Source organism: Hyperolius riggenbachi, chromosome 11 (assembly GCF_040937935.1).
Source record: "Hyperolius riggenbachi isolate aHypRig1 chromosome 11, aHypRig1.pri, whole genome shotgun sequence".
Lineage (NCBI taxonomy): Eukaryota > Metazoa > Chordata > Amphibia > Anura > Hyperoliidae > Hyperolius > Hyperolius riggenbachi.
Window position 1 is genome coordinate 89981494 of NC_090656.1, and position 27714 is coordinate 90009207.

The window sequence follows — 27714 nt, forward strand, 5'->3', positions numbered from 1 at the left end:
CGAATTAAAAAAAAGCTTTCGATTTTTTTCAGGAGATCCGATCGTTTTTATCGAATTTCCGTAAAATCGGATTTTATTGCATCGTGTGTGGCCACCTTTAGCCTGCAGAGCCGCTGCTGCGCCTGTGCATGATTGTGGTAGGTAGATATTGCCGCTATGCGACGACGCAAAAAAGCTATGCACCAGTGGCGTGCCTGGAAGTTACTGACACCGCGTGGAGGCTGACACAGGACAGGTTATGTATAAATGCACACACAGCACTGGCGAACTCAGGGGGCTGTTCCGGGTGTCTGGAACCTCCCCCCTGCACTGAGCTGTGTATTCAGCCAGGGAAGCCTGCATAATATAAACAGCCTCATTCTCCCTCCCTTCTTACTTCTGGTGCTTCCCTCCAGCTAATAGAATGAGAGAGGCAGCTGAGCTTCCCTCACAACCCTCACAAGAAGATGCAGCCTACAGTGAGAGAATGTTGATTATGGAGTCCTGGACTCTCCACAGCACAGAAGTGTCAGACATGATGAAATTAGAGTGCAGGCAAGCTGGTAAATATGCACAGCATGATGCAGAGCTTGCCTGGACTCAGGGTCTGTGGGCAAACATCTGTCTGGTCTCTCCCCATTGTTATAATGACTGCATGTGTGGATAAGGTGTGGAACTGTGGATAACAAGCTGAAAAGTTTTTGACAGTCCCTAGACTCCAGGAGGGCTTCTTTCTGACTTGTGTGAGAGACTGACAGGGACAGGAGTCCGATTACAGGCAAGTAGCCTGTGTGATGTGGGACTTCAATACAGATAAGTTCTCTGCTCCATCTCCGGGGCTATTCTCAATTTCTCCACTCCTCTCTCTGGGCTAGTGCACGCCAAAATGACAATAGCAATCGCTAGCAATTTGTGAGTGTGATTTTGTGAAGTGATATTTAGAGCGATTTTTGAATGAATTGCTCAAAAACATGCTACATGCAGTATACCTGCGATTTTGAAAAAATCACAACGCTGCTGTGGGAACACCCACATAGGGTAACATTAGCCAAGCGCTTTTCAAATCACTGTTGATTTGAAAAACGCTCAGAAGCACTCTTGGTGTGCACCAGCCCTCCCTCATTCACCTTTGTTTCCCTCTTCCCCTAGTGCTGGCTGGCTGACTGTGTGTTCTTGTCTTACAGGAAAGCTAAATAAAAGTGCAATCCTGGTGAGGCAAAATAATATTATTTAGTATTTATGTAGCGCCGACATCTTCCGCAGATGCATATATCCCTGCATCATATGGGTATCGCTTGCGCTATGTGAAACTATGTAGCATATTCCACTGAATTGTCCAAACTAAGTCTATCTCCTGTTCCTCTCTTGGGGAGTTGTTCCAGCGCTGTCCCCCGTTCACATTTGCTGCTACCAGAAGCCCTCAGAAACACTTGTGTCCTTGAGTACTTCCAAAGATAGGCAGCTCCGTAATACGCCAGCGCACTTTTGTGCATGGGCAGTATGGAGCCACCTGTATTCGGAAGCACTCGGGACATACGTGCTTCTGGACCTTTCAGGAACCCCCCCCCCCTTAAAAATCCTGCGTTTGCCCCTGCACAAGGGGGGGGGGGCATATTTAATACATTAGGGGGGCAGTGGCGGGGACTTCGTCGCTCGCCATACACCCGATCAACCAACTTCCGACATCTTGCACCAGGCCCGATCAATTAACGCGACCAGTTTCAGTCCGAAATTGGTAGCATCGTTGGTAGGGCTTGCACTTGGCAGCACCGATTTTCAACCAATTCAATAATAATAATTGAACTGGTAGGTCGATCGGCCACCAAAGTCGTCTGCTGCATGGGCACCTTTACAGTATATGTTCACAAATTATACAGCATGTCTCTCCACATGACATCCTCACCATCCAGTTCTGTGCGCTGCTGGTTTGTCAGACTTCCTCCACCTGTTCATCACACAGCAGCAGGAATTTGTCTCCTTCCTCACCAATGATTTTTTTCTGTGGAGCTTTTCCCGCGCAGAAAGGTAAGCTGAGTGCCCACAAACGTCACGAACTAGTCCTAGACTCCTAGAACAGCCTGCTAAGCCACACCCACTGATGGACGATCCCCACACCTCGCAATCCAGCCATGCGGGCCAGCCAAGCCACACCCACTGCTGAAGAATTCTCTCTCCTCGGAATCCAGCGGTGCGGGCCCGCCAAGCCACGCCCACTGCTGGCCGATTCCCACCATCTTATTCATTTTTCTCAGTCTTCGGGTTCTCTCTCTGACTGCGCGGGCCCGCTAAGCTACGCCTAGCTGAAGGATTCTGTCTCCTCGGGTTGTGTGACTGGGCAGGCAATTCAGTGATGTGATCGGCCAGAATTTGAGCTACTCCCCCAGCCCGTGAGGGACGTACTGAAGCAGGGTGGTATAGTTGCTGCTAGTCATACAGGTGATGTCCAGAGTCTCAGACAAGACAATTATATTTTCAGAATAGCGTTTTAGTTTATCATAGCCTTTCTCAACCTTTTTACCTTACTGCCACTCATTATACTGTCTCCTGACAGCCCAATTTAGTGCTTTGTGTTACAGTACCACCTATTATAGTGTGCTCTATTATACTTCCCCCACGAAGGGGGAAAATGCCAAGGGAGCCCTGGGGTTTCAGGGAACCCTGGTTGAGAAAGCCTGGTTTATCATATTGAAAACAAAGGAGTGAAATATCTAATAGCAATTGAAGTGCAGCGGAACTCAGCATATGGATGCTGTTCAGCATGCTCCCGTTTACAAAATAATTGGATGTGCTCTTCTGAAGCATGATTACATATTCTATTCCGTGAAGAACCAAAGTAATCCTGGGAGAAGAAAAGATGCAAAACTTATGCTGGGCATACACTGCTCGATTTTGCAGCTCGATTCTCCTGCTCAATCGTTTTGCCACTCGATTCCGCAGTCAATTCTCATCTTCACAGTGGCGTATCATTAGGGGTTGTAGAGGCAAGAGACCCGCCTGCCCCCCCCCCCCCTAGATCCGTCCCTGGTAGCGACCACATCGAGGCCCCATGGGGCCCTTCCTCAACCAAAGTATTTTTTTTTTGCCTCAGGCGGCAAAAAGTCTAGGGCCGGCCCTGAATAGTAGTAATCATTAACAAACTGTTCCCCACCCCCTTCTTGCACCTTTGACACTGGATGACCTTGGCAGGTTTTGTTGTGCCGTATCAAGTGTTACATATAGAGTGCTTGGGGGGGCCCAATGTAAAACTTGCACCTGGGCCCATAGCTCCAGAGCTATGCCACTGTATCTTCTGCTAGTTTTTCTTATCTTTTTCCATTCACTTCAATCCAGAATCGAGCAGCGAAACGACCGGGTGGGAAAAATGATCTATCAAGCCATCTTAAAGAGAATCTGTATTGTTAAAATCGCACAAAAGTAAACATACCAGTGCGTTAGGGGACATCTCCTATTACCCTCTGTCACAATTTCGCCGCTCCTCGCCGCATTAAAAGTGGTTAAAAACAGTTTTAAAAAGTTTGTTTATAAACAAACAAAATGGCCACCAAAACAGGAAGTAGGTTGATGTACAGTATGTCCACACATAGAAAATACATCCATACACAAGCAGGCTGTATACACCCTTCATTTTGAATCTCAAGAGATCATTTGTGTGTTTCTTTCCCCCTGCAGCTATCTTCCACTGAAGTGTTATGCTGTTTCTTCCTGCAGAGTGCAGACAGCTCTGCCTGTATGTATTTCCTCAGTATGTGAAAGCCCAGCCAGCTCAGAGGAGGATTTATCCAGCTTGTAAAAGATGAGAGAAGAGAGAAGCTTCCCTAATCTAAATAATACACAGGCAGTGTGCAGAGAGGGGCCTGGAGGGGGGAGATGCATCACAGAACCACAACACTGAAGAACTTGGCAGCCTTCCAGACACAGGCTGACAAGTCTGACAAGAGAGAGATAAGTTGATTTATTACAGAGATGGTGATAGTAGAACGTGCTGCAGTAAGCCAGAACACATTAGAATAGCTTTTGGAACTTGTAGGATGATAAAAAACAGGATGCAATTTTTGTTACGGAGTCTCTTTAATGGCTCAAAATCAAGCTGTGTATGCCCAGCATTAGATACTTTTATCAGTAGAGGGAAGTTTCTGGAATCAAGGATGAAGAAAGATTTGGGCAAACACTGTATGAATAATTTGAAGTGAATACTGTAAAATGTAATGTTAGGTACACACCATACAATTTTCTGTTAGATTTACTTGCCAGATAGGAAATTATCTATCTAACCATCTATCTGCCTAGCAATTAGGCATTGGTCTACTCAGCAGGAGATAACCAGAAGACAATGCACCAGAGATAATGACCAGTCTACAGAAAATAATTTACAGAGGAACTCCAGTGAAAATAATGTAATAAAAAAAGTGCTTCATTTTTACAATAATTATGTATAAATGATTTAGTCAGTGTTTGCCCATTATAAAATCTTTTAAATCCCTGATTTACATTCTGACATTTATTACATGGTGACATTTTTACTGTTGGCAGGTGATGTAGCTGCTGCATGCTTCTTTGCCAGTTGGAAACAGCTGTAAACAGCTATTTCCCACAATGCAACAAGGTTCACAGACAGGGAACTGCCAGGAGTACCACGGTCCTCAGAGTTTCTTGTGGGAGGGGTTTCACCACAATATCAGTCATACAGAGCCCCCTGATGGTCTGTTTGTGAAAAATAGATTGCTCATGTAAAAGGGGGTATCAGCTACTGATTAGGATTCTTGGTCGGAGTTTCTCTTTAACAGAAAATGTAACAGAAAATTGTGTTAGCTTTATTCATTCCTTTATTTTCAGTACAGTTCCTATTTAAAGTTCTGCTTTGGAAGCCTATGATTGGTTTACACCCCTGACTGGCTACATAGAAAACTATACTGAACTTGCAGCAATTTATGGAGCAATTCTGCACCTGGTCGATCATTTCCAATTGCCACGTTCATTTTACTGCGACAATTGGCTGCAGAATTGTACCATTAATAGGCACTGTGAGGGCACACATGTTTACTGTGTCATCTTGTCTAAATGCATTGCTGCACACTTTTCCACACTTGGAGAAAAGCATTTAGTGGCATGCAACGTTTTTAACCCGCCGCAGGTGGACAGGGAAAAGCTGTCCTGAAAGCTACATGTTGTTTCCAGGATAGCCAAAGCACTGGGCAGACGATGCAAAAAATCAGGATAAAAACATGGAGTTTGTGCAAGCGGTGGTAAACGATGGTACCGGAGCTGTCCAATCATTTAAATGGACAAAGCTTAGGAACACTATCAAGCCAAGTGTTCTAAAATAACAATGTACAAATAATGTCTAAGTATCTGTGTAAACATTTTCCTACTTTTCATGTTAAATATCAAAGGCAAAAGCTGTAGTTCATTTTGTGTAGGATATAGCTCTATTGGGACAAATCATTCTCAAAGCGGGTGTCTGCTTCAATGCACAGCCAGTGTTGTTTTTTTGCATATCAGATTTTTTTCTGAAAAATTTATGAAAAGCTGTGGTGTCACAGACAATTACAAATGTTTATCACAAGTTACATTTCCTCTGCTTTCTTCAGACATTTCAGTCAGAGACACAGGACACAGAACTTTCACACGCACGCACGCACGCACGCACACACACACACACACACACACAGTTAACAGATGCAATGTAAGGGAATTCCCCCTCCCCTCATGGCTCACTCTGCCATCAGATTAGAGCAGACTGCTATCAGTTTAGAGTGAAAGGAATTTGATACAGTAAACAAAACAGATAAGAAAGTAATATGCTTACATCATTATTTATTAGCACTTCAGGAAATCTCTCAATCCCGTGTTAAAAAATCAATAGTGTTCCTTTAAGCATTGTGCACCACAGCCGTTGTTTAACGTCACAGGTAGCCCGTGTGAACTGGCCCTAATTTTGCTGCACTTCAGCACCATGATTTGTAGATGACCCTCATCCTTTTATAACTGCAAACTGTCTCTAGAATTGATGAAAACAGTATGAAATTCATGCACAGAAATACCTGAATTTTTAAATCAATTCTATATTGTATTGTTGTCCCCCTGGCTGGTGGTTAGTCATTATTCTGTGCAGCCTCACCACCTCAACAACACTGGCTGCTATCACTAGAAGGGCTGACCCAAGCGTCAGCAGGGCATACGTATTGTCGCGTCGTAGATAAGCTGGGTGCCGGGAGAGCTGAATGACGGCTCTCCCTGCTGCCGCAAAACTCCCTGGCAGCTTTCCCCTGCAAGTCGTCGCAGACGCCGGAGCCCCAAAATAGCCCTTACGTGCCCCGTGCAGCATTACATTTCTGCTTTGGGGCGCCTGGTTACGGCGCTCAGTGGCATGCTCCGTACGCCAAAACCAGCTGTTTCGTCAGCAGGTCCCAAAATTTTACTGGAATTCCTGCTCTGATTCTTCCCTCCATGAGCATGTGCAGCCCCTGACATCTTCCACAGCGCTTTACAAAGTATATATTTATGTCACTAACTTTCCCTCAGATGAGCTGACAATCTACCGGTAATCCCTGCCATAGTCATATTTCCATCATAGTCTAGGGCCAATTTGGAGGGGAGCCAATTACCTGATCTGTATTGTTTTGGAATGTGTGATCGGCTTGCCATGAAGAAACCCACAAAGACATGGGGAGGACATGCAAACTCCATGTAGATAGTGACCATACTGGGTTTCAAATTCGAGATCCAACGCTGCAAGGTAAGAGGACTATCCACTACGCCACCATGCTGCCTGTGCATTTAAATAACATGGACAGACATAAACTCACAAAAAAGTGTGTACATTTAAAGTTGCATGTTCACTTCCATGATAAAATGCAGTACAAAAAAACAGTATTTTCCATCGTATAAGGCGCACTTTTTCTCTCCAAAAAATGAGCGCTGCTAGAGCTGCAGTTAATGTGGTCTATGTGGCAGGCGGCGGACGAATTACCTGCTTAACTCTCACTATTATAATGTTCTGTGTGTGGTGGAATTCATTTGCTCTGTATCACTATGTTTATATGATGTGCCTCCCTGTACAGCGTTGCACTGCAGTGAGTACATGATAATTAAGGAGTTCCTTCACACCTATGTTGTCAACTTCTACAAAATGGCATGATTTTAAAAGGCACTTTGTTAGTTCTGTGACTTTGGTACATGCTAGGCTGCTTTTTTTACTAGACATAATTTCTGCTTTAAAGGGATTCTGTGAAGTCCTGCAATAAACATAAACAAACACTTACCTGGGGCTTCTATCAGCCCCCTGTAGCCGTAATGTCCAGCGCCGTCTTCCTCTGATCACTCGTTCCCCGCTGCCGGTCCCAGTCTAATGTCGCGTGGCCACGCGCTCCTGCTCGCGTCTCCGGGAGCTTATTGCGCAGGCACAGTACAAGAAAACCTCGTACTGGGCCTGCGCAGTAAGCTCCCGGAGATGCGAGCGGGAGCACGCACTATTCAGTGCTGGGCCGAAATTACGCATTAGCGTAATTACGCATCGTAATTCACTACAAATGCACCGTAAGCGTTACGTGTAAGGTTACGGTATTACGCGTAATTAATTACGCGTAGACCGTAGGTTACGTTATTACGCGTAACAAATTACGCGTAAGACAGTAAACTCCCATTGAAATTACACAGTCTGCCGTAATCGCGTAATATTACGCTCCCGTATAATATAAAAAAGCCGCCGACTTTAAGGGTTAATAGCAAAGCCCCCTTAAGTGCTAAGAGCCTCAAATTTGGAGAATATATTAAGGAGATCAGAAGGAATAAGAGGAAAAACATTTTTTCAAAAAGACCTTATAGTTTTTGAGAAAATCGATGTCAAAGTTTCAAAGGAAAAATATATACATTTAAAAACCCGCCGACTTTAACGGTTAATAGCAAAGCCTGCTTAAAATTTAGGAACACCAAATTCACAGGGTATATTAAGGGGATCAGTGGGAATAAGAGGAAAACATTTTTTTTCAAAAAGACCTTATAGTTTTTGAGAAAATCGATTTTTAAGTTTCAAGGGCAAAAATGTCTTTTAAATGTGGAAAATTTCAGTTTTTTTTGCACAGGTAACAATAGTGTTTTATTTTCATAGATTCCCCCAAGTGGGAAGAGTTTTACTTACTTCGTTCTGAGTGTGGGAAATATAAAAAAAAAACGACGTGGGGTCCCCCCTCCCAGACCTCTTTAAAGAGTAACTGTCAGGCTGCAGAAGCTAATTTAAACCTCTATTCTCCTGTGTTAAACAGTTTAGAAGGAAGCCATAAAGCAATTAGTGAAGATAAAAATCTCAGTTACCTTTGATGTGTGCTTATCAGCAAGTCTGTTACAGAGCCATAAGGACGCAAGCCGCATACTAAACTGCAAAGCATTCTGGGGCCCTCCCCTCGGCTGCTAATGAGACGGTACAGGAGCTTCTAATCAGTCCAGCGCGTAGCACTGATAAATATCCGGGCAGAGTACACTGCAGGAGTCAGCTATTGTTCCTAGCTACATGGCTCATTAATATTCACTGCACACTGTGTTGTTCAAGTAGGAGCTTATCTGTGATCAGGAAGCAGGCAGGACATGACGACACATTTGACAGAAAAAACATGGAGCCTGTCATGAGCTGTCAGGAGCATCTATCTCTGCATATACTATATACAAATTCTGTGAAATCCAAACGTGGACAGTGAAATGCATATGTAATGTAAGTACAGCCAATCTTTAGCTACTGATATATGTGTTTATTTTCTCTGAGACCTTATACCTAACAGCTCCTCTTTAACCCCCTTGTCCCCCATGCAGACTGGGATAGCCAGACTGGGATAGCCAGAATGCGGAGCACCGGCCGCGTGGGGCTCCGCACCCTGACTATACCAGCCCGCATGGTCCATGGATTGGGGGGTCTCGGAAGGGGAGGGGCAGCCAAGCTGGCACTATTCATCTTGTTAGACGGATCATTGACTGGTGCCGGCGCCGGGGAACGGGTGATGGGAGGAGGACGGCGCGGGACATTACAGCTACAGGGGACTGATAGAAGCCCCAGGTAAGTGGCGGTTTTTGTTTATTGCAGCACTCTACAGAACCCATTTACAGGTGTTTCCATCAAGGCCACCTCCAGTCTTTGTATTGTATATGCATTTACCTTACAATTTATGCTTTCTTTTCCTTTATAATATTTTTTACGTATAATGACATATCACTGTGATAATATCATTTCTGTACAGTAAGGAGGATTAGCAGCTGTATAATGAGCATACCTTGTATTTTGTAGATATCATGGACAAAAATGAAATGGAGACCGAAAGTATATCCTACACATTAAAAGGAACCTCTGAAACATTGCTGCCTCTACAGCTTTTTGAGTTTAAAACACATTTGCTGGAAGCTGTGGAAGAACTGCGTATGGGGCGGGTAGGAGGCTTTATATCATTTGTTGTTACATGTCTGTAAACCCGTACAAAGTCACCTATTATACTATAGAACAACATTTTTACAGACGGTGACCTTGTACAGCAAATGTCTGGCCACACATTTGCCCTGAATCATTATTCTGCTAGTTTTTATCCATGCTCACACTATGTGGGGCTATGTGATGTATAGCAATTACACCATGTGTTGCTGTGTAACAGGATACTGGCCTATTCAATCAATACAGTATCTCCTCTCTTCCTCACATGTTCCTTTCCTTGATGGTCTTGTCAGGGCCACCCATAAGGCGGGGTGAGGCGGGTTCCTCAGGCAGCAAAGTCAGGGGGTGGCACTCACCTGGCCGTGGGGGGGGGGGGGGCTGCCGGGCTGGAGGGGGTAGCGGGCAGGAAGGGGGTATTGGGCACAGTGGTGGGGAGGGGGGTCGGACCCCCCCTTCCTCACCTGGGTCCCCCGATCTGCGCTTCCCTCCAGCTATTAAGCGTAGCAGCATAGTACAATCAGGCAGCGGGCAGGGATAACTCACCTCTTCCGCGTTCCACACTCGTCACTTCCTGCAATGCCGCTCACTGTACTGTAAGTGGACGGCATTTCAGGAAGTGAAGAGAGTGGAACGCACGCTGGAACGTGGAAGAGGTGAGTCATCCCCGCCCTCTGCCTGATCGTACTACGCTGCTGGCAGCTGCGCTTAAAGGGGCACTATTGCTAATTTCATCTTTTTTAGCCACTTATACATTCATATGTCGTTCTGGAGTAATGATCTTGCTAAGTATATAGTACAGTTCAAATGTAAATGTTCACTGACAATATGCATTTAGAGCCAGGCACTCACGTCGGTAGTTTTCCTTTCCGACGCCAATGCAGCCTAATCCATTTTATAGTAGGGAGGCATCACTGGTTTTAGAGCTGCCGTTATTTTCCACCCCTCTGTGCAGCTCCATTTACTTTGTGCCACCTTGTAACTGCTCTAACGTGCAGTTACATAGATCACAGCAGCCACCGTAAAGTGCAGGACGTGGCTGCGAGCGGCTGTGTGTTGAAACGAAGCACTGCTGCCAAGGACTCCTTTTGCTAAGAAGGAAAGAAACGGACAGTTATTGTCCGTCTCTGTGGTGACCAGACTGGCTTCTGAACTGCGCAATCTAGCGGCGGCATCACTGTGCCCAATACCCCCCTTCCTGCCTGCTACCCCCTCCAGTCTTCCTATTCTGGGGGGGGGGGGGGGGGGTATTGTTCGGTTTGGGAATGTTTTGTCCAGTAGTTATATTTATCTCAATAAAGTGTGGTTATGGCCCGGGCTGTGGAGTCGGTCCAAAAATCCACCGACTCCTCAGTTTAGGATTCCTCCGACTCCTCGACTCCGACTCCTCTAATTTGCATATTACAATTTTGTTGATTAAAAGTATGTAACATGAAATTCGTCTCTTAACCTCTTGAGGACTGCAGGGCTAAACCCCCCTAGTGACCAGGCAATTTTTAGTTTAAAAGGCCACTGCAGCTTTAAGGCCAAGCTGCAGGGCCGCACAACATAGCACACGAGTGATTCCCCCCCCCCCTTTTCTCCCCACCAACAGAGCTCTCTGTTGGTGGGGTCTGATCGCTCCCCCCATGTTTATTTATTTTTTAATAAATATTTGTGTTGCTGTTTTTAAAAAAAAAAACCCTCTTCCTTTAAATCCCTTCCCTCCCTCGCTCCCTCCCTCCCCACAGCCGGCCAATTACGGCGATCGGCTGTCATAGGCTTCTGCCTATGAGAGCCGATCGCTCTCTTGTCCCCCAGGGGGACAGCCGTGTCACACGGCTGTCCCCAGTGCAGCGCTGCTGCTGATCGCAGCGCTGCACAGAGTAAATAGACGGCGATCACGCCGTCTAACAGTCTCCCGAGCGGCAATAGCCGCTCGGAGACTGAAGGCGGGGCGGAGCTCCGCCCCCCAAGCAGGAGATGCGCGCGATCTCCTGCAAAACAGAGCCCCAGGACTTTACGCCAATTGGCGTTAGGCGGTCCTGGGGCTGCCGCCGCGGCCACGCCTACTGGCGTGACGCGGTCGGCAAGAGGTTAATTGCCAACGCTTTGGAATTTTACAAGACAACTGAAGTGAGAAGGATATGTAGACTACTATATTTATTCCCTGTAGACTAAAACTAGTCCTTGGTAAGAGTACTTGTAAAAGGTACAAACCGGAACAAATAACATCTATCAGGCCCTAGGCAATGTAAGTGTGGGTACATGTAAGAATGATGTGCAGGTACTCTGCAGGGGAATGAGGAGATTCTTCCTCCATTACACATTCTTCATGCACAATCTGAACAAGGTTTATGGGTGACAGACAACACCTCTGTGTTCAATGTGCACAGCATTCTCAGTGGATTCCCTGCAGCTCTGTGGGGAGTGCATATGTAGAGTTTAGTACTACTGTGTAACAAAGTAAACCTGAGACAGATGAAATTAAAGTTTTATACATACCTGGGGCTTCCTCCAGCCGCCTTCAGGATTATCAGTCCCTCGTTGTCCTCCTCCACCACCTGGATCTTCTGCTATGAGTCCAGGTAATTGAGCCAGTCGGGCGTAGTGCGCATGCACACACTCCGCCGCCAGGAGCATACTACACCTGTGCAGCACTATTGCGCAGGTGCAGAATGTTCCTGGCTGTGGGAGCGGCATTTGGCCGGACAGCGCTGACTGGCTGAATTACCAGGACTCATAGCAGAAGATCCGGGTGGTGGAGGACAGCGAGGGGCTGATTAGCCTGAAGGGGGCTGGAGGAAGCCCCATGTATGTATAAAACTTTACTTTTCATCCGTCTCAGGTACCCTTTAATTTGTAGTCACCAAACCAAATTTTAACAACATATCAAATTATTTGATTTCATGAGCAAAGGGAGTGCATACATTTGCATAAATCAGCATCAGTGCAGAATTATTTCCATCTCATTGACCATCTCTATTAGTGACACAGCTACACATCAGGCTTTATTCTTACAGCATAGATGTTATTTAGTATATATAAGAGATTCCTGTGTACTGTATATATGATGATATATACAGTCACAATCAGATATGTATATCTGACCTTAAAAATACGGGGACTGCTTTATTGAAGCAGCACAAGTAACTAATTTTTATTGGTTTATTTCATTTTTGTGGACTAAGCACAGCTATTACTGTATATATACTGTATATATACATAATTTTTAATGACTATTATCTGAGAAATAGAACATTTTATCATATTTTCTATTTTAATTACAGTTACAAATTCATTAGGAGTCGGAGTCGGTGCATTTTTTCCCGACTCCAGGCACCCAAAATTGCCCGACTCCACGACTCCGACTCCAACTCCGACTCCACAGCCCTGGTTATGGCATAGAGACAGTACTTTCATCAGCTTTGTTTGCACTTCTATATCACCTACCAACTCCCATCTCCATTGTCTATGCAAAGCCCCCCCCCCCTCCCCCCATGCACAATTCCTAATTCCTTCCCCCAATTTAATTTAAAGAGACTCTGTAACAACATTTTGAGCCTTATTTCTTCTATCCTATAAGTTCCTATGCCTGTTCTAATGTGGTCTGGCTTACTGCAGCCTTCTAGTTGCACTGTCTCTGTAATAAATCGTATCTTCTTTCCTCTGTCGGCTCTGTCGGGCTCAGGCTGGAATGTGTGGAATGTGCAGCACTGCTTGTGAGAGGCAGAAGCTATACACACCCTCTCCAAGCTCTGCATGAGTCACACAGTGAGCTGTTCTCAGCCTATCATACTCTTGTTAGAAGCCTTGTCTTTTGTTTGTAAACACTGCCTAAAACTGGCAATTACAAGCCAGTATTGCAGCAGGGAGTGGCAGAAACAGCACAGAGGGGCCCAGGAGAACATAATGAAGAGAATGGTATGCTTTTTAGTGTAAGAATTTTAGAGTACAGATTCTCTTTAAAGTCCATCTTGGAGCCTATCCCCTCCACCACCACCATAAATGTCTTTATGATACCTGAGCACATCTCCCCCACACTCACACAAATGTACAGTGCTTCTTAATACAAAACTCTATCCTCCTAACCCTGATAGTTAAAGCTAATCCACATCAGTTGTCCTTTCAGTTATAACTGAATGCAACAGGTGCAGTGTAAAAGGAGCCTTCAGGTCTCTTCCACACACTGTGGAATGAAAAACTGAGGTGTTTTAACTGATAAGTTGTTGCATAGCAGTGCATTGGGAGAAAGCTGTCAGTTAAAATGACTGACAGGGAAACATGGACATTACCTTTCCCTGGGCTGCCCATCAGTTGTCCGTTAACTTATAACTGACCGAAATTGATTCACTAGATTCACACTGTGTGCGTTGCATAACGCATGCGTTATAATAAGTGTGAACTACAATGGACATTTAACGTACATGTTAATGCCAAGCCTACTTGCAGCAAGTTACAATATTGCAATTTGTTACAACCCAAAAGTGTGAACAGGTCGCCCATAGAATTGTATGAGCAGTGAGTTGACATGCAGAATACAGACAGTCTTTTGGTGCCTACAACTATTTTATTACAGTTTAGTAGCCACCCCTGGGGGGAGTTGTAGCATTTCCCACTGTCCCCCTCCTTTGTTGTTTTTGAGGAGAAACTCTTTGTGTTAGGGCCCTTTTCCACCAGCGAGTTTGCGCTGGCTGAATCGCAAAAACGCAAACCGCTAGCGATTTTACAATCGCTACGGTTTGCTTTTTAACATGGGAATCGCTGTAGGTCATTTCCACTACCGCGATTCGTTTTTGCCGGGAACGCGAACGCGCGGCGGACCGATAATTGCCGCGATTTTGCTATGCAGTGCATAGCATAGCAAAATCGCGGCCGCGAACGTCGGGGAATCGCCGGTAATTGCGATTCAGCAATCGCTAGCGTTCAGCGTGAACGCTAGCGATTGCTAGTGGAAAAGGGCCCTAAGGGCCTGTACACACTGAAAAACGCAAGCAAAATCGCAAGCGCATGCGTTTTTAAAGTGCCTGTAGTTTTAAAAACGCATGCGCTTTTGCCTGCGTTTTTTGTGCGTTTGCGTTTTTCTTGTAATTGCTGATTGGCTAAAGAATCCTTTGTTTTTTTTCTAGTTTACATTTTAACAGGAATCAGGAGATTGCAGAGTCTTCTGGGATACTGACTTCTGAAAAACGCAGGCAAAAACGCAAGCGCATGCGTTTTTAATGCGTTTTTCATGCGCTGCGCTTAAAAAAGCGCAGCAGGCACTGCGATTGCGTTTTTCTAAAAACGCATCACACCAGTGTGTACAAGTCATCACGATTTTCATTCTTTTTCAAAAGACCTTGCGATTTTAAAAACGCAACGCAAGCGCAGCAGTGTGTACAGGCCCTTACTCGCACACCCAAGTGAGGACAGGCTTGTTGTCCTTACCTGTCTGGTAGTTGTCTTGTGGTGAGTACCTCTCAGACAACCACTGCTTGTGAGAATATAACTTTCTTATCTGTCCTCCAACTTATCCTACGTAATGCATTAGGTGGAAGCTGACTTGGTGTCTGTTTCTATTTTGTTTTTGAGAATATCCCTGGAACATCCCAAACCATACCTTCATCAAACATCCTGGACATAAAGCACAAATCTGACCTTGCAACACAGACATTTCTTTGTAACCTTTACTGTAAGCACTATACTCTGGAGAACGACTAGTGTATAAATAAAGAATAACAGTAATCAACTCCTTCTTATGTTTATGTTTTTAAAATGCATTTAATATCGCTGTTTAGTTTTCAGTGGGAAATTCAATAAACAATATAAAAGTCAGAAAGTGAAAAAAGTGATTGAGTGGCTCTTAAAGAAACTTTGCTTATTTTGTAGGAGGCAGATAAGAAGTTAGAGCAAAATAAGAAAAAAACTTAAAAAATGTCAATCAGCATTTTAGACGTGGAAAATGTGAGTCCAAATGCATCCTCTTCCTAAATCAGTTATGGGTCAACAGCAGAGAGGCCCGAACAATTCGGTGTCCAGCTTGTAAAACTGCAGCCTGGAGCAAACATTTCAGTAAAGCCTTGACACTTTGTAAAGGTTAGAGGTGGTAAATAAACCATCAAATTACTCATCTTTTATTTTTATGATGGTGTTTATATTAAAACACTTAAAAGCTTGTAGTCCTAAGGCTTGTAATAAAACGGAACATTTTAAAGGTCTTGTTTTCTGAATTATAGCTCTTTTCCTCCTTTATGTATCTGAGTATGGAGACTTAGGCCTTATTTTATCTTGGCAGGAAAACTTAGTGCTGAGGTTGTGATGGTTTCTTGCTGATAGGAATCGTTTTAAAAAGGAGGATGTTGGATGAAAGCTCATTTGTATGCCTTTTTGGTGTCTTTTTTATTTGAATTCTTTTTGTAGTAAAGCACTTTGCTGTTATCAGACATATTCAGCGAACACAAAACTGATCTGTTAAGTGATTTCTTGATTGAAACAGGTGTGGCAGTAATCAGGCCTGGGGGTGACTACAGAAATTGAACTCAGGTGTGATAAACCACAGTTAAGTTATTTTTTAACAAGGGGGGCAATCACTTTTTCACACAGGGCCATGTAGATTTGAAGGTTTTTTTTCTCACTAAATAATAAAAACCGTCATTTAAAACTGCATTTTGTGTTCAATTATGTTATCTTTGACTAATAGTTAACGGTTTTTGATGAGCAGACACATTTAAGTGTAACAAACATGCAAAAGAATAAGAAATCAGGAAGGGGGCAAATAGTTTTTCACACCACTGTATATTGATACTTTAGATTCTAAATTTAGTATATTTCCCATTTGTCCACTGTCTCTCCAATTTTTGAGATTTTTCAACCATAAGATATATTTAACTGACCTTTTTATCGTAACAACCAACGATTTATACAGGAAAATCCTGACGATTAACAAGGTTGTCCACACTTTCGCATCCCACTGTGTATAGATGTAGGAAGTGTTTCTGATGCTGAAACCAGGAAAATTACTGTAAAAGTGGGTTTCCTGAATAATGTACTGCATTCTACTATATGCTGTTACAGTGCCTCTTTAAAGAGACTCCGTAACAAAAATTGCATCCTGTTTTTTTATCATCCTACAAGTTCCAAAAGCTATTCTAATGTGTTCTGGCTTACTGCAGCACTTTCTACTATAACAGTCTCTGTAATAAATCAATGTATCTTTCCCCTGTCAGACTTGTCGGCCTGTGTCTGGAAGGCTGCCAAGTTCTTCAGTGTTGTGGTTCTGTGATAAAATTCCCCCCTCCAGGCCCCTCTCTGCACACTGCCTGTGTGTTATTTAGATTATGGCAGATTCTCTCTTCTCTCTTATCTTTTACAAGCTGGAAAAATGTCCTCTGAGCTGGCTGGGCTTTCACATACTGAAGAATTACAGACAAGGGCAAAGCTGTTTGCAAGTAGAAAAGAGCAGCCTGAAACTTCAGTGCATGAGAGCAGAAGGGGGAAAGAAACACACAATGATCTCTTGAGATACAAAAGAAAAGCTGTATACAGCCTGCTTGTGTATGGATGTATTTTCTATGTGTGGACATGCTGTACATCAACCTACTTCCTGTTTTGGTGGCCATTTTGTTTGTTTATAAATAAACTTCTTAAAACTGTTTTTAACCACTTTTAATGCGGCGGGGAGCGGCGAAATTGTGACAGAGGGCCCTATGCAATTACCAAACTCGCCAGCGCTAAGTGCTGGCGAGTTCTTAAAATAGGCGTCAGCAAGGTCGCCTAATGCAATTGCATTTAACACCCCCCAGGGCGGAAAAGAACTCGCTTGGGCGATATAATCGCCCAGCAAGTTCCTTTCCCCCTATGCAATTGCATTTTGCACCTCCCGGGAAGCGATGCTTCCCGCCAAACATAGGTGCTAACTTTTCACCTGCTCTGAGCAGGCGAAAAGACCTATCGCCGGTGTCTGCGGGCTGTTTTTGGCATCTGGGAGCCTCCTTTACTAAGGAAACCCCAGATGCCAGTGATTTAAATAGGTAAAGGAGTCAGTTTTGACTCCTTACCTATTTAAAATGTAACAAAAAACATACCTCCATCGTTCCGGCTCGCCGCATGTCCCACGCCGCTCCTCCGCTCATCTCTGTCTCTGTGAGTGTTGGAGCCCGGCAAAGCATCTTTGAGTCTCCCGCCGGGGCTCCCCATTCATCCACTAGGTGGCCCAATGAGAATCATCCTGATTCTAATTGGACCAATGAGAATCAGGATGATTCTCATTGGGCCACCTAGTGGATGAACGGGGAGCCCCGGCGGGAGACTCAAAGATGCTTTGCCGGGCTCCAACACTCACAGAGACAGAGATGAGCGGAGGAGCGGCGTGGGACATGCGGCGAGCCGGAACGATGGAGGTATGTTTTTTCTGAATTTCCCAGCAGCGACGAGCGGCAGGAGGCGACGGGCGGCGGGTAACAGCCTTGCGACGATGCGCGCATCTCCCGGGGCAGTGCTGTGGTGCTGAAGGACAGCTCCCCGGCACAAATGCCTCGCTCCACATCGCTGGCCACACAGGAGCATCGCTCAGCGAATACCTAGTATTCGCCTGAGTTATGCTCCCTTACGCAAGGACATCGCTCAGGTGAAACTGGCAATTGAATTTGCCGGTAAATCCTGAGCGATGTGAGGAGATAAGAAGCTCGCATGTTTTCAGCTTCTTATCTCCTCGAATTGCATATGGCCCAGAGGGTAATAGGAGATGTCCCCTAACGCACTGGTATGTTTACTTTTGTGTGATTTTAACAATACAGATTCTCTTTAAATAGGAGCTATCGGACACAGAGAAGTAGTCCAAAAGCACCTCAAAAGCTAGACATCATGCCAAGATCCAAAGAAATTCAGGAACAAATGAGAACAAAGTACTGTAATTGAGATCTATCAGTCTGGTAAAGGTTCTAAAGACATTTCTAAAGCTTTGGGACTCCAGCGAACCACAGTGAGAGCCATTATCCACAAATGGCAAAAACATGGAACAGTGATGAACTTTCCCAGGAGTGGCTGGCCGACCAAAATTACCCCAAGAGCGCAGAGAAAACTCATCCGAGAGGCCACAAAAGACCCCAGGACAACATCTAAAGAACTGCAGGCCTCACTTGCCTCAATTAAGGTCATTGTTCACGACTCCAACATAAGAAAGAGACTGGGCAAAAATGGTCTGCATGGCAGATATCCAAGGCGCAAACCACTTTTAAGCAAATAGAACATTAAGGCTCGTCTTAATTTTGCTAAAAAAAATCTTAATGATTGGCAAGACTTTTGGGAAAATACCTTGCGGACCGACGAGACAAAAGTTGAACTTTTTGGAAGGTGCGTGTCCCGTTACATCTGGCGTAGAAGTAACACAGCGTTTCAGCAAAAGAACATCATACCAACAGTAAAATATGGTGGTGGTAGTGTGATGGTCTGGGTTTGTTTTTCTGCTTCAGGACCTGGAAGGCTTGCTGTGATAGATGGAACCATGAATTCTACTGTCTACCAAAAAATCCTGAAGGAGACTGTCCGGCCATCTGTTCGTCAACTCAAGCTGAAGCGATCTTGGGTGCTGCAGCAGGAAATGACCCAAAACACACCAGCAAATCCACCTCTGAATGGCTGAAGAAAAACAAAATGAAGACTTTGGAGTGGCCTAGTCAAAGTCCTGACCTGAATCCTATTGAGATGTTGTGGCATGACCTTAAAATGGCGGTTCATGCTAGAAAACCCTCAAATAAAGCTGAATTACAACAATTCTGCAAAGATGAGTGGGCAAAAATTCCTCCAGAGCGCTGTAAAAGACTTGTTGCAAGTTATTGCAAACGCTTGATTGCAGTTATTGCTGCTAAGGGTGGCCCAACCAGTTATTAGGTTCAGGGGGCAATTTCTTTTTCCCACAGGGCCATGTAGGTTTTGAGTTATTTTTCTCACTAAATAATAAAAACCATCATTTAAAACTGCATTTTGTGTTCAATTATGTTATCTTTGACTAATAGTTAACGGTTTTTGATGAGCAGAAACATTTAAGTGTGACAAACATGCAAAAGAATCAGAAATCAGGAAGGGGGCAAATAGTTTTTCACACCACTGTAGATCCATGCACCATGCCAACATAATTTAGCAAATACAATAAAGAAAGAGAATTGGCTCTTGGGTGCATGGAAAAATAGAAAATTGCTTTATTTCACATATAATATAGGAATTAGCAAAAAAAAAAAAAACCCAAAAGAACAAAAAACAAACTACATTAAAACCCGATAAAAATAGAGATACAACTCTATCTGGGTGAGCTAACCATGGAAAACGGGGCTGCACTCCCCATAATCCAACCCGGTCTATGGGGACTGCAGCCCCATTTTCCATGGTTAGCTCACCCAGATGGAGTTGTATCTCTATTTTTATCGGGTTTTAATGTAGTTTGTTTTTTGTTCTTTTGGGGTTTTTTTTTTTTGCTAATTCCTATATTATATGTGAAATAAACCAATTTTCTATATTACCATGCACCCAAGAGCCAATATTAAATATATCTTATAGGAGACACACACAGTGATATTTGAGACGTGAAATAAAGTTTATTGGGTTTACAGAAAGTGTGCAATAATTGTTTAAATAAAATTAGGCAGGAGCATACATTTGGACACTGTTGTCATTTTATTGACTCCAAAACCTTTAGAACTAATTATTGGAACTCAAATTGGCTTGGTAAGCTCAGTGACCCCTGACCTACATACACAGGTGAATCCAATTATGAGAAAGAGTACTTAAGGGGGTCAATTGTAAGTTTCTCTCCTCTTTAAATTTTCTCTGAAGAGTAGCAACATGGGGGTCTCAAAACAACTCTCAAATGACCTGAAGACAAAGATTGTTCACCATCATGGTTTAGGGAAAGGATACAGAAAGCTGTCTCAGAGATTTCAGCTGTCTGTTTCCACAATTAAGAACATATGGAGGACCACAGGCTCAGTTCAAGTTAAAGTTTGAAGTGACACACCAAGAAAAATCTCGGATAAACAGAAGCGACAAATGGTGAAAACAGTCAGAGTCAACCCACAGACCAGCACCACAGACCTACAACATCATCTTGCTGCAGATGGAGTCACTGTGCATCGTTCAACCATTGGCGCACATTACACAAGGAGATGCTGTATGCGAGAGTGATGCAGAGGAAGCCCACAGCACAAACAGAGCCATTTGAGGTATGCTAAATCACATTTGGACAAGCCAGCTTCATTTTGGAATAAGGTGCTGTGGACAGATGAGTTATTTGGGCATAACAAGGGGCATTATGCATGGAGGAAAAAGAACACAGAATTCCAAGGAAAACACCTGCTACCTACACTAAAATATGATGGTGGTTCCATCATGCTGTGTGGCCAGTGCAGAGACTGGGAATGTTGTCAAAGTTGAAAGACGCATAGATTCCACTCAGTAGCAGCAGATTCTGGAGACCAATGTCCAGGAATCAGTGACAAAGATGAAGCTGTGCCGAGGCTGGATCTTTCAATAAGACAAAGGACCCTAAACACTGCTCAAAATCCACTAAGGCATTCATGCAGAGGAACAAGTACAACGTTCTGGAATGTCCATCTCAGTCCCCAGACCTGAATATAATTGAAAATCTGTGGTGTGGGTTAAAGAGAGCTGTCCATGCTCAGAAGCCATCAAACCTGAATGAACTAGAGATGTTTTGTAAAGAGGAATGGTCCAAATACCTTCAAGCAGAATCCAGACTCTCATTGGAACCTACAGGAAGCGTCTAGAGTCAGTCATTTCTGCAAAAGTAGGATCTAATAAATATTGAATTCATTTCTTTTTTGTGGTGCCCAAATGTATGCACCTGCCTTGTTTTGTTTAAAGGGAACCAGAGATGGGGACATGAAAAAGATGTTATACATACCTGGGGCTTCCTCCAGCCCCATAAGCTCTGATCGATCCCCGCCCCTCACCCTCGTTAACCCCAATTTACCCTGGGAAGTCATTCCCCCGACTCCAGCTATATAAATGAGTTCAGTGTGCATGCAGGTACGTTAACTGACGAAGGCGTGAACACGCCGAAACGCGTCTTGACGTTACCTGCACACAGTCACCCCATAGGAGATACCTGGTGTCCACTTTCCATCCGGACCCCCACTGCCGCTGGCTACTGCAACCTCAGGTTGTTACCGTGAGGGGACGCTTTTCTTCTGGGCTATATGCCAAACCAAATGCCTGCTCACTACATGTATCCAGTAAGTGCATTTTTATTGCGCAGTTTTTATTCTAATTAAAAGGTATGACACTACGGAGTGCTCCTCCCGTTTTGTTTTCTCTTCCAATTATATTAATAGCCTGCCATCTTACTATTTATTGAATATGTATTATACTGTCATTGTCATGTTGATGATATAGATATATAGATACCACGTTCTAGCAATTTTTTTCCAGTGGGCAATATCCCCACAAGTGCAGGTCAGGTATTATTCCCCATTGGCCTTATTAGTTGAGGGAGGGGCCACCCTCAACTCTTTTGAACTGCTGCTGATCTGAATATTCATCTGGGCGCAGGTATCGTGAACCATTTTAGATTTGCATTAAGCAGAGCTCTCACATCCTGAAAAAGCGCTTAATTCTTATATGGGCCCATAAAGATTGAAACATCAAGTCACACTGGGGCTTCCAAATTATTTTTTTGTCAGCACAGCAGCAGCCTGGCCACCCATTAGCTTTTGTGGGACGTGGCAGGGCACTCAAGCCAATGACCCTTACCTCTCGCCATGGATTTGAGGGGGTGTAACTGTTACCACCATTGTTTCCCCCAGTTTATTTATTGACTGTGGGGAATGGGGCAATGTTAGATTGGTGCTGGAGTTGAGGTATGCTGTGTATAGAGGTTGTAGGTGGGGCAGAGACTGCAAAGCATGATAAGACCTGAAGTAGCAGGGAGTAGCATGTGACCCTTGTAGTTTAGGACTCCCATGGGTAAGTATGGAGACATTTTTGAAAGGGGGGGAGGCATTGTTAGGTTAAATAAATAACTGAATAGGTTTTTAAATATTTTCCAATATATTCCTCAGTGCTACAGTCCAAATGAAACTCCAAATAGGTGGTCTCTGTAGTTACCCAGTGCTTAAAGAAAGACAGGTGACCACCACCAAATAAATATGCAAAAACTATGATTAGCTTAAAATCCAAAACCCATTTATTTCAATGCTGCGTCCAATTGCATAAAAAAGCTGAAATACTCACATTGAGTGCCCTTATGACAAGGAATTGTTTTCCTAACATATTTACTATGAAATTACAGTATTATAGCTGTGTAGTATTATTTCTGATTTCCTTCTTAGTGAAATAAAACGTACACATTTTAATGCATGTTTTGTTTGAGTTTAATGTCTTTCATAGTTGTCCCTTTTTTTTCAGTTTTCTAAAATTCAGTATGAAGAGCAAATCAGCAAAATCCTAATGGAAAAACAAGAACTGGCATGGAGAAACGTAGGTTCAGTTATGTATGCTTGCAACAGAATCCTTTAATATTAAAGCAGAACTCCAGGAAACAATCATAAAACATGTCAATACAATTCACTGAAAATCATGGAATGCTTGCTATGGGGTAGATTTAAATCTCTTGTCACCACGTGCGTTTTTAAAAACGCAAGGTCTTTTGAAAAAGAATGAAAATCGTGATGACTTGTACACACTGGTGCGATGCGTTTTTAAAAAAAACGCAAACGCAGTGCCTGCTGCGCTTTTTAACCGCAGCGCATGAAAAACGCATTAAAAATGCATGCGCTTGCGTTTTTGCCTGCGTTTTTCAGTAGTCAGTATCCCAGAAGACTCTGCAATCTCCTGATTCCTGTTGAAATGTAAACTAGAAAAAAAACAAAGGATTCTTTAGCCAATCAGCAATTACAAGAAAAACGCAAACGCACAAAAAACGCAGGCAAAAGCGCATGCGTTTTTAAAACTACAGGCACTTTAAAAACGCATGCGCTTGCGTTTTTGCCTGCGTTTTTCAGTGTGTACAGGCCCTTAGTCATTAACCCCCCTGGCGGTTTAATTCCCACGGCTGCGCGGCCGCGGTAGGTTTTTTTTCACCTTTTTTTTTTTGAGCATGTAGCTAGCCTAGCGCTAGCTACATGCTTCCCCCCTCCCTGCGGCATCCCCCCGTATGCTCCGATCGCCGGCGCCGCTTGCCCATAAGGAAATCCCGTTCTGATTTCCTTGAGGGCTTCCCCCATCGCTATGGCGACGAACGGAGTGACGTCATCGACGTCATGGATGTTGTGACGTCACAGGGAGTCCCGATTCACCCCATAACGCAGCCTGGCGGCGATTGGCCAGGCTGCGCAAGGGGTATGCGGGGGGGGGGGGGCCTGTATCCGCGGCGGGTAGCGGCGCATGGGCGGCGGCGATCAGACCAAACACGCAGCTAGCAAAGTGCTAGATGCGTGTTTGAAAAAAAATTATGTAAATCGGCCCAGCAGGGCCTGAGCGGCACCCTCCGGCGGCTTACCCCGTGTCACACATTACCAGAATCGACGTTAGTTGGTTTGATGACTGCATTCCTGCTCCTCAACTGAAACCGGAAAATACTTCACCTGTAATCACTGTGAGCCATTCACAGTGATCACAATAAAAAAAAAAAAAAAAAGAGCATTCTCATTGGTCAGATCAGTGTAAAACAATTGGAAGCCATGGTGAAAAAATTCTCAGATGCTTTATGCTGGGGCTTGTTTACCTCTGTAGTTTGCCACAATAACTGAAGATACAGGACATTTCCTCAAAAGCATCTTTGAATCCCCCACCAGTCAGCTATCCTATTGCTTTTCTGAACTTACCAATCAGAATTCTTCCTGATGAGGAGAAGACTGGCAATTTCAATAGACCAATAGGAAACTGCAGCAGGAGATTCAAAGATACTTTTGCCAGAGCTCCCTGTTAGTTTAGTATTGCAGAAGAGAGCCCCAGCATAAAAAAATCTTTGAAATTTAAACCTAGAATTCTTCTCATTGGTCTACTAATCTGCCTCCTCAGGAAGGAATCCCATTGTCCTCATTAGGTCTTCTTTCAATCTTAACTAAAGATACACTGATGGTCCCTCAACACATGGAATAATGTTGTGTAAAGATGGAAGTGTGTTATAACATGCTGACAAGTGACATGTCCTCATATAGGGAATAATGATGTGTAATGATGGAAGTGTGTTATAACATACTGACAAGTGACATGTCCTCATATAGGGAATAATGATGTGTAAAGATGGAAGTGTGTTATTGTATACTGACTAGTGACAAGTCCTCATATAGGGAATAATGATGTGTAATGATGGAAGTGTGTTATTGTATACTGACTAGTGACATGTCCTCATATAGGGAATAATGTTGTGTAATGATGGAAGTTTGTTATAACATACTGACAAGTGACATGTTCTCATATAGGGAATAGTGATGTGTAATGATGGAAGTGTGTTATTTCATACTGACAAGTGACATGTCCTCATATAGGGAATAATGATGTGTAATGATGGAAGTGTGTTATTGTATACTGACTAGTGACATGTCCTCATATAGGGAATAATGATGTGTAATGATGGAAGTGTGTTATTGTATACTGACTAGTGACATGTCCTCATATAGGGAATAATGATGTGTAATGATGGAAGTTTGTTATAACATACTGACAAGTGACATGTTCTCATATAGGGAATAGTGATGTGTAATGATGGAAGTGTGTTATTTCATACTGACAAGTGACATGTCCTCATATAGGGAATAATGATGTATAGTGATGGAAGTGTGTTATTGCATACTGACAAGTGACATGTCCTCATATAGGGAATAATGATGTATAGTGATGGAAGTGTGTTATTGCATACTGACAAGTGACATGTTCTCATATAAGGATGGTTTCTCCCTTCACATGTGTTACATTTTAATGAATACAAAAAAAAATGTACACACTTACAGTATTAATTTCACATTTCTCCCATTCACCAAAGAGGCAGGGTTTTGCTGGCAAATCCATTTAGCAATCATGTCAGCCTCAACCATTCTACAAGGACATAATTAATTTGTTTGGGATCATTTCTGTGACCTAATTAAACAAGGCACCATTCATTAATTGAAATAAAACCACATTTGTTTTACAACAAGTAATTAACTGAAATCTTGTAATTAAGGGACATGTAATTGACCAAAGCTGATAAAGGTTTGCCTTGTCATCTTGCACAATATGTTACTGTTTCCATCCATGGGCTAATGTTGTGCCATATAGGATCACAATACTTTATGGCTTTTGTATTTAGCAGAGCATTATGCTAAAAGTGAACCCAAGGTGAAAATAAACTGATGAGGCAAACAATTATATTTATCCTCCTACTCGTAAAAATTACTTTTTTAAGTATCCCAGGATTTTTTAAAGGAAACATCAATCAGTCTATGCTCCCCTATGATATATTTACCTTCCAGCCCCTTGCAGCCGACTGTTTTGATGCTGTTGTGGCTGCCAGGGCATGGATTTCAGCTCACTGACGCCGCGTATTCTTGCCACTATTGTCGCTTCCGCCGATCTCGTTTCTATATCCCTGCTACAGCTCACTCACCCTGCTGTCTCTATAATGGCAGAGCCCTGTGAGCCAGTCAGGAGCCGCTTTCATTGGCTCCTGACCCTGTCTATCAATGTAAGCAACTCCCATTGGCCTACATTGATAGGGTCAGGAGCCAATGAAAGCAGCTCCTGACCAGCTCACAGAACTCTGCTGTCATAGAGAAGTCAGAGTGGGTGGACCTGATGTTCCCGGCGTGTGGCGTGGATGGCGGTTGCAGCGGGTATGTGCGGCGATTCATGGCTATTCCGCAGTTTATGGTACCAGCGGTCTCTGATCCTCAAGGGGGCAGAGACTGCTGGCATTTTAGTGGTTAAAGGACCACTGTTGCGGAAATTATACACATATAAATTGTACATTTTTCACAGAGTAAAAAAAGGCAACAGTTTTAGCGTACCAACCTGCATGGCCATGGTAGGAGATGCCAAAATTAAAGGACAACTGAAGGGAGAGGTATATGGAGGCTGCCATATTTATTTCCTTTTAAACAATACTAGTTGCTTGGCAGCCTTGCTGGTCTATTTGGCTCCAGTAGTGTCTAAACAACATCAGAAACAAGCATGCAGCTAATCTTGTCAGATCTGACAATAATGTCAGAAGCACCTGATCTGCTGCATGGTTGTTCGGGGTCTATTGTTGAAAGTATTAGAGAGACAGGACCAGCAGGATAGCCAGGCAACTGGTATTGCTTAAAAGGAAATCAATATGGCAGCCACCAACACGTGAATTAGTTGGAAGGGGAGTTATTTGTGTATCAATATGGTGACCCCCCCTAGAATAGGTGGAATATGTAGCATTGTAATAGTGGCCTACCCACATTTGTTTTATACCAGGACTGCCATGCATGTGGTTTTCAGTCAAAATGCATATACATGGGTTGTAACTCATTAAAGGGAACCCAAGGTGAGAGTAATATGGAGGCTGCCATATTTATTTCCAGGCCTGGCAGCCCTGTTGATTTTATGGCATAAGTAGTTTTTAAGTCAAAACCCTGAAAAAGCATATGGCTAATCCAGTAAGAAAGAGTCAGCTGAGTCAGAGTACCTGATCTACTGCATGCTTGTTCAGGGTCTATGGCTAAAAGTATTAGCGGCAGAGGATCAGGAGGACTGCCAGGCAACTGCTATTGTTTAAAAAAGAACATAAATATGGCAGCCTCCATATCCCTCTCACCTCGGGTTCCCTTTAAAGGGAAGGTTCAGGGAGGGTGGGTAAAAAATAAAAATCAATTTCCACTTACCTGGGGCTTCCTCCAGCCCGTGGCAGGCAGGAGGTGCCCTCGCCGCAGGCTCCCGGAGACTGCGCCTGCGCAGTAGAGCCCGGAGGACGTCTGATGACGTCAGCGCGCCGGCGTGGGACGCAGAAGTTCCGGGCCTTGGAGCGCAGAAGAGCCCGACCTGGCAGCCGGCCTGGCCAGGTCGGGTCGGCCACCGGGAGCCTGCGGAGCGGCGGCGAGGGCACCTCCTGCCTGCCACGGGCTGGAGGAAGCCCCAGGTAAGTGGAAATTGATTTTTATTTTTTACCCACCCTCCCTGAACCTTCCCTTTGAGTAATTAAACACTAGGGATCTCTTAACCCTCGAGTTAAGGCCCCCATAAGATTCCATAAGATTCTCTTTGTCATGGAGCATCACATAATAATACTGTTGGTAAAAGAGAATACTGTAGGTATATATTAGGTGCGCACTAATGATTCCAAAGTGTAAAACACCTGTGTCCAGACCAGGGTTACTGCAAAGAAAAAAAAAAAAAAACATTATTCAAAAAGT

The 27714-nt window shown here is 43.9% G+C and overlaps 1 protein-coding gene and 1 long non-coding RNA gene across 2 annotated transcripts in view; one reads left to right on the forward strand and one right to left on the reverse strand.

Annotated features, from left to right (window-relative positions):
- Positions 1-1990, reverse strand: part of LOC137538914 (uncharacterized) — a 169473-nt gene extending 167483 nt beyond the window's left edge. The window contains exon 1 of the long non-coding RNA XR_011024899.1: positions 1883-1990. This is a non-coding gene — a long non-coding RNA (uncharacterized lncRNA). The remainder of the gene's footprint in view (positions 1-1882) is intronic.
- Positions 1991-2164: 174 nt separating this feature from the next.
- The window catches only part of CCDC73 (coiled-coil domain containing 73), a 537472-nt gene continuing 511922 nt past the window's right edge, over positions 2165-27714 (forward strand). The window contains exon 1 of the mRNA XM_068261330.1: positions 2165-2415. The gene's annotated coding sequence lies outside the window, so the exon portion shown is untranslated. The remainder of the gene's footprint in view (positions 2416-27714) is intronic.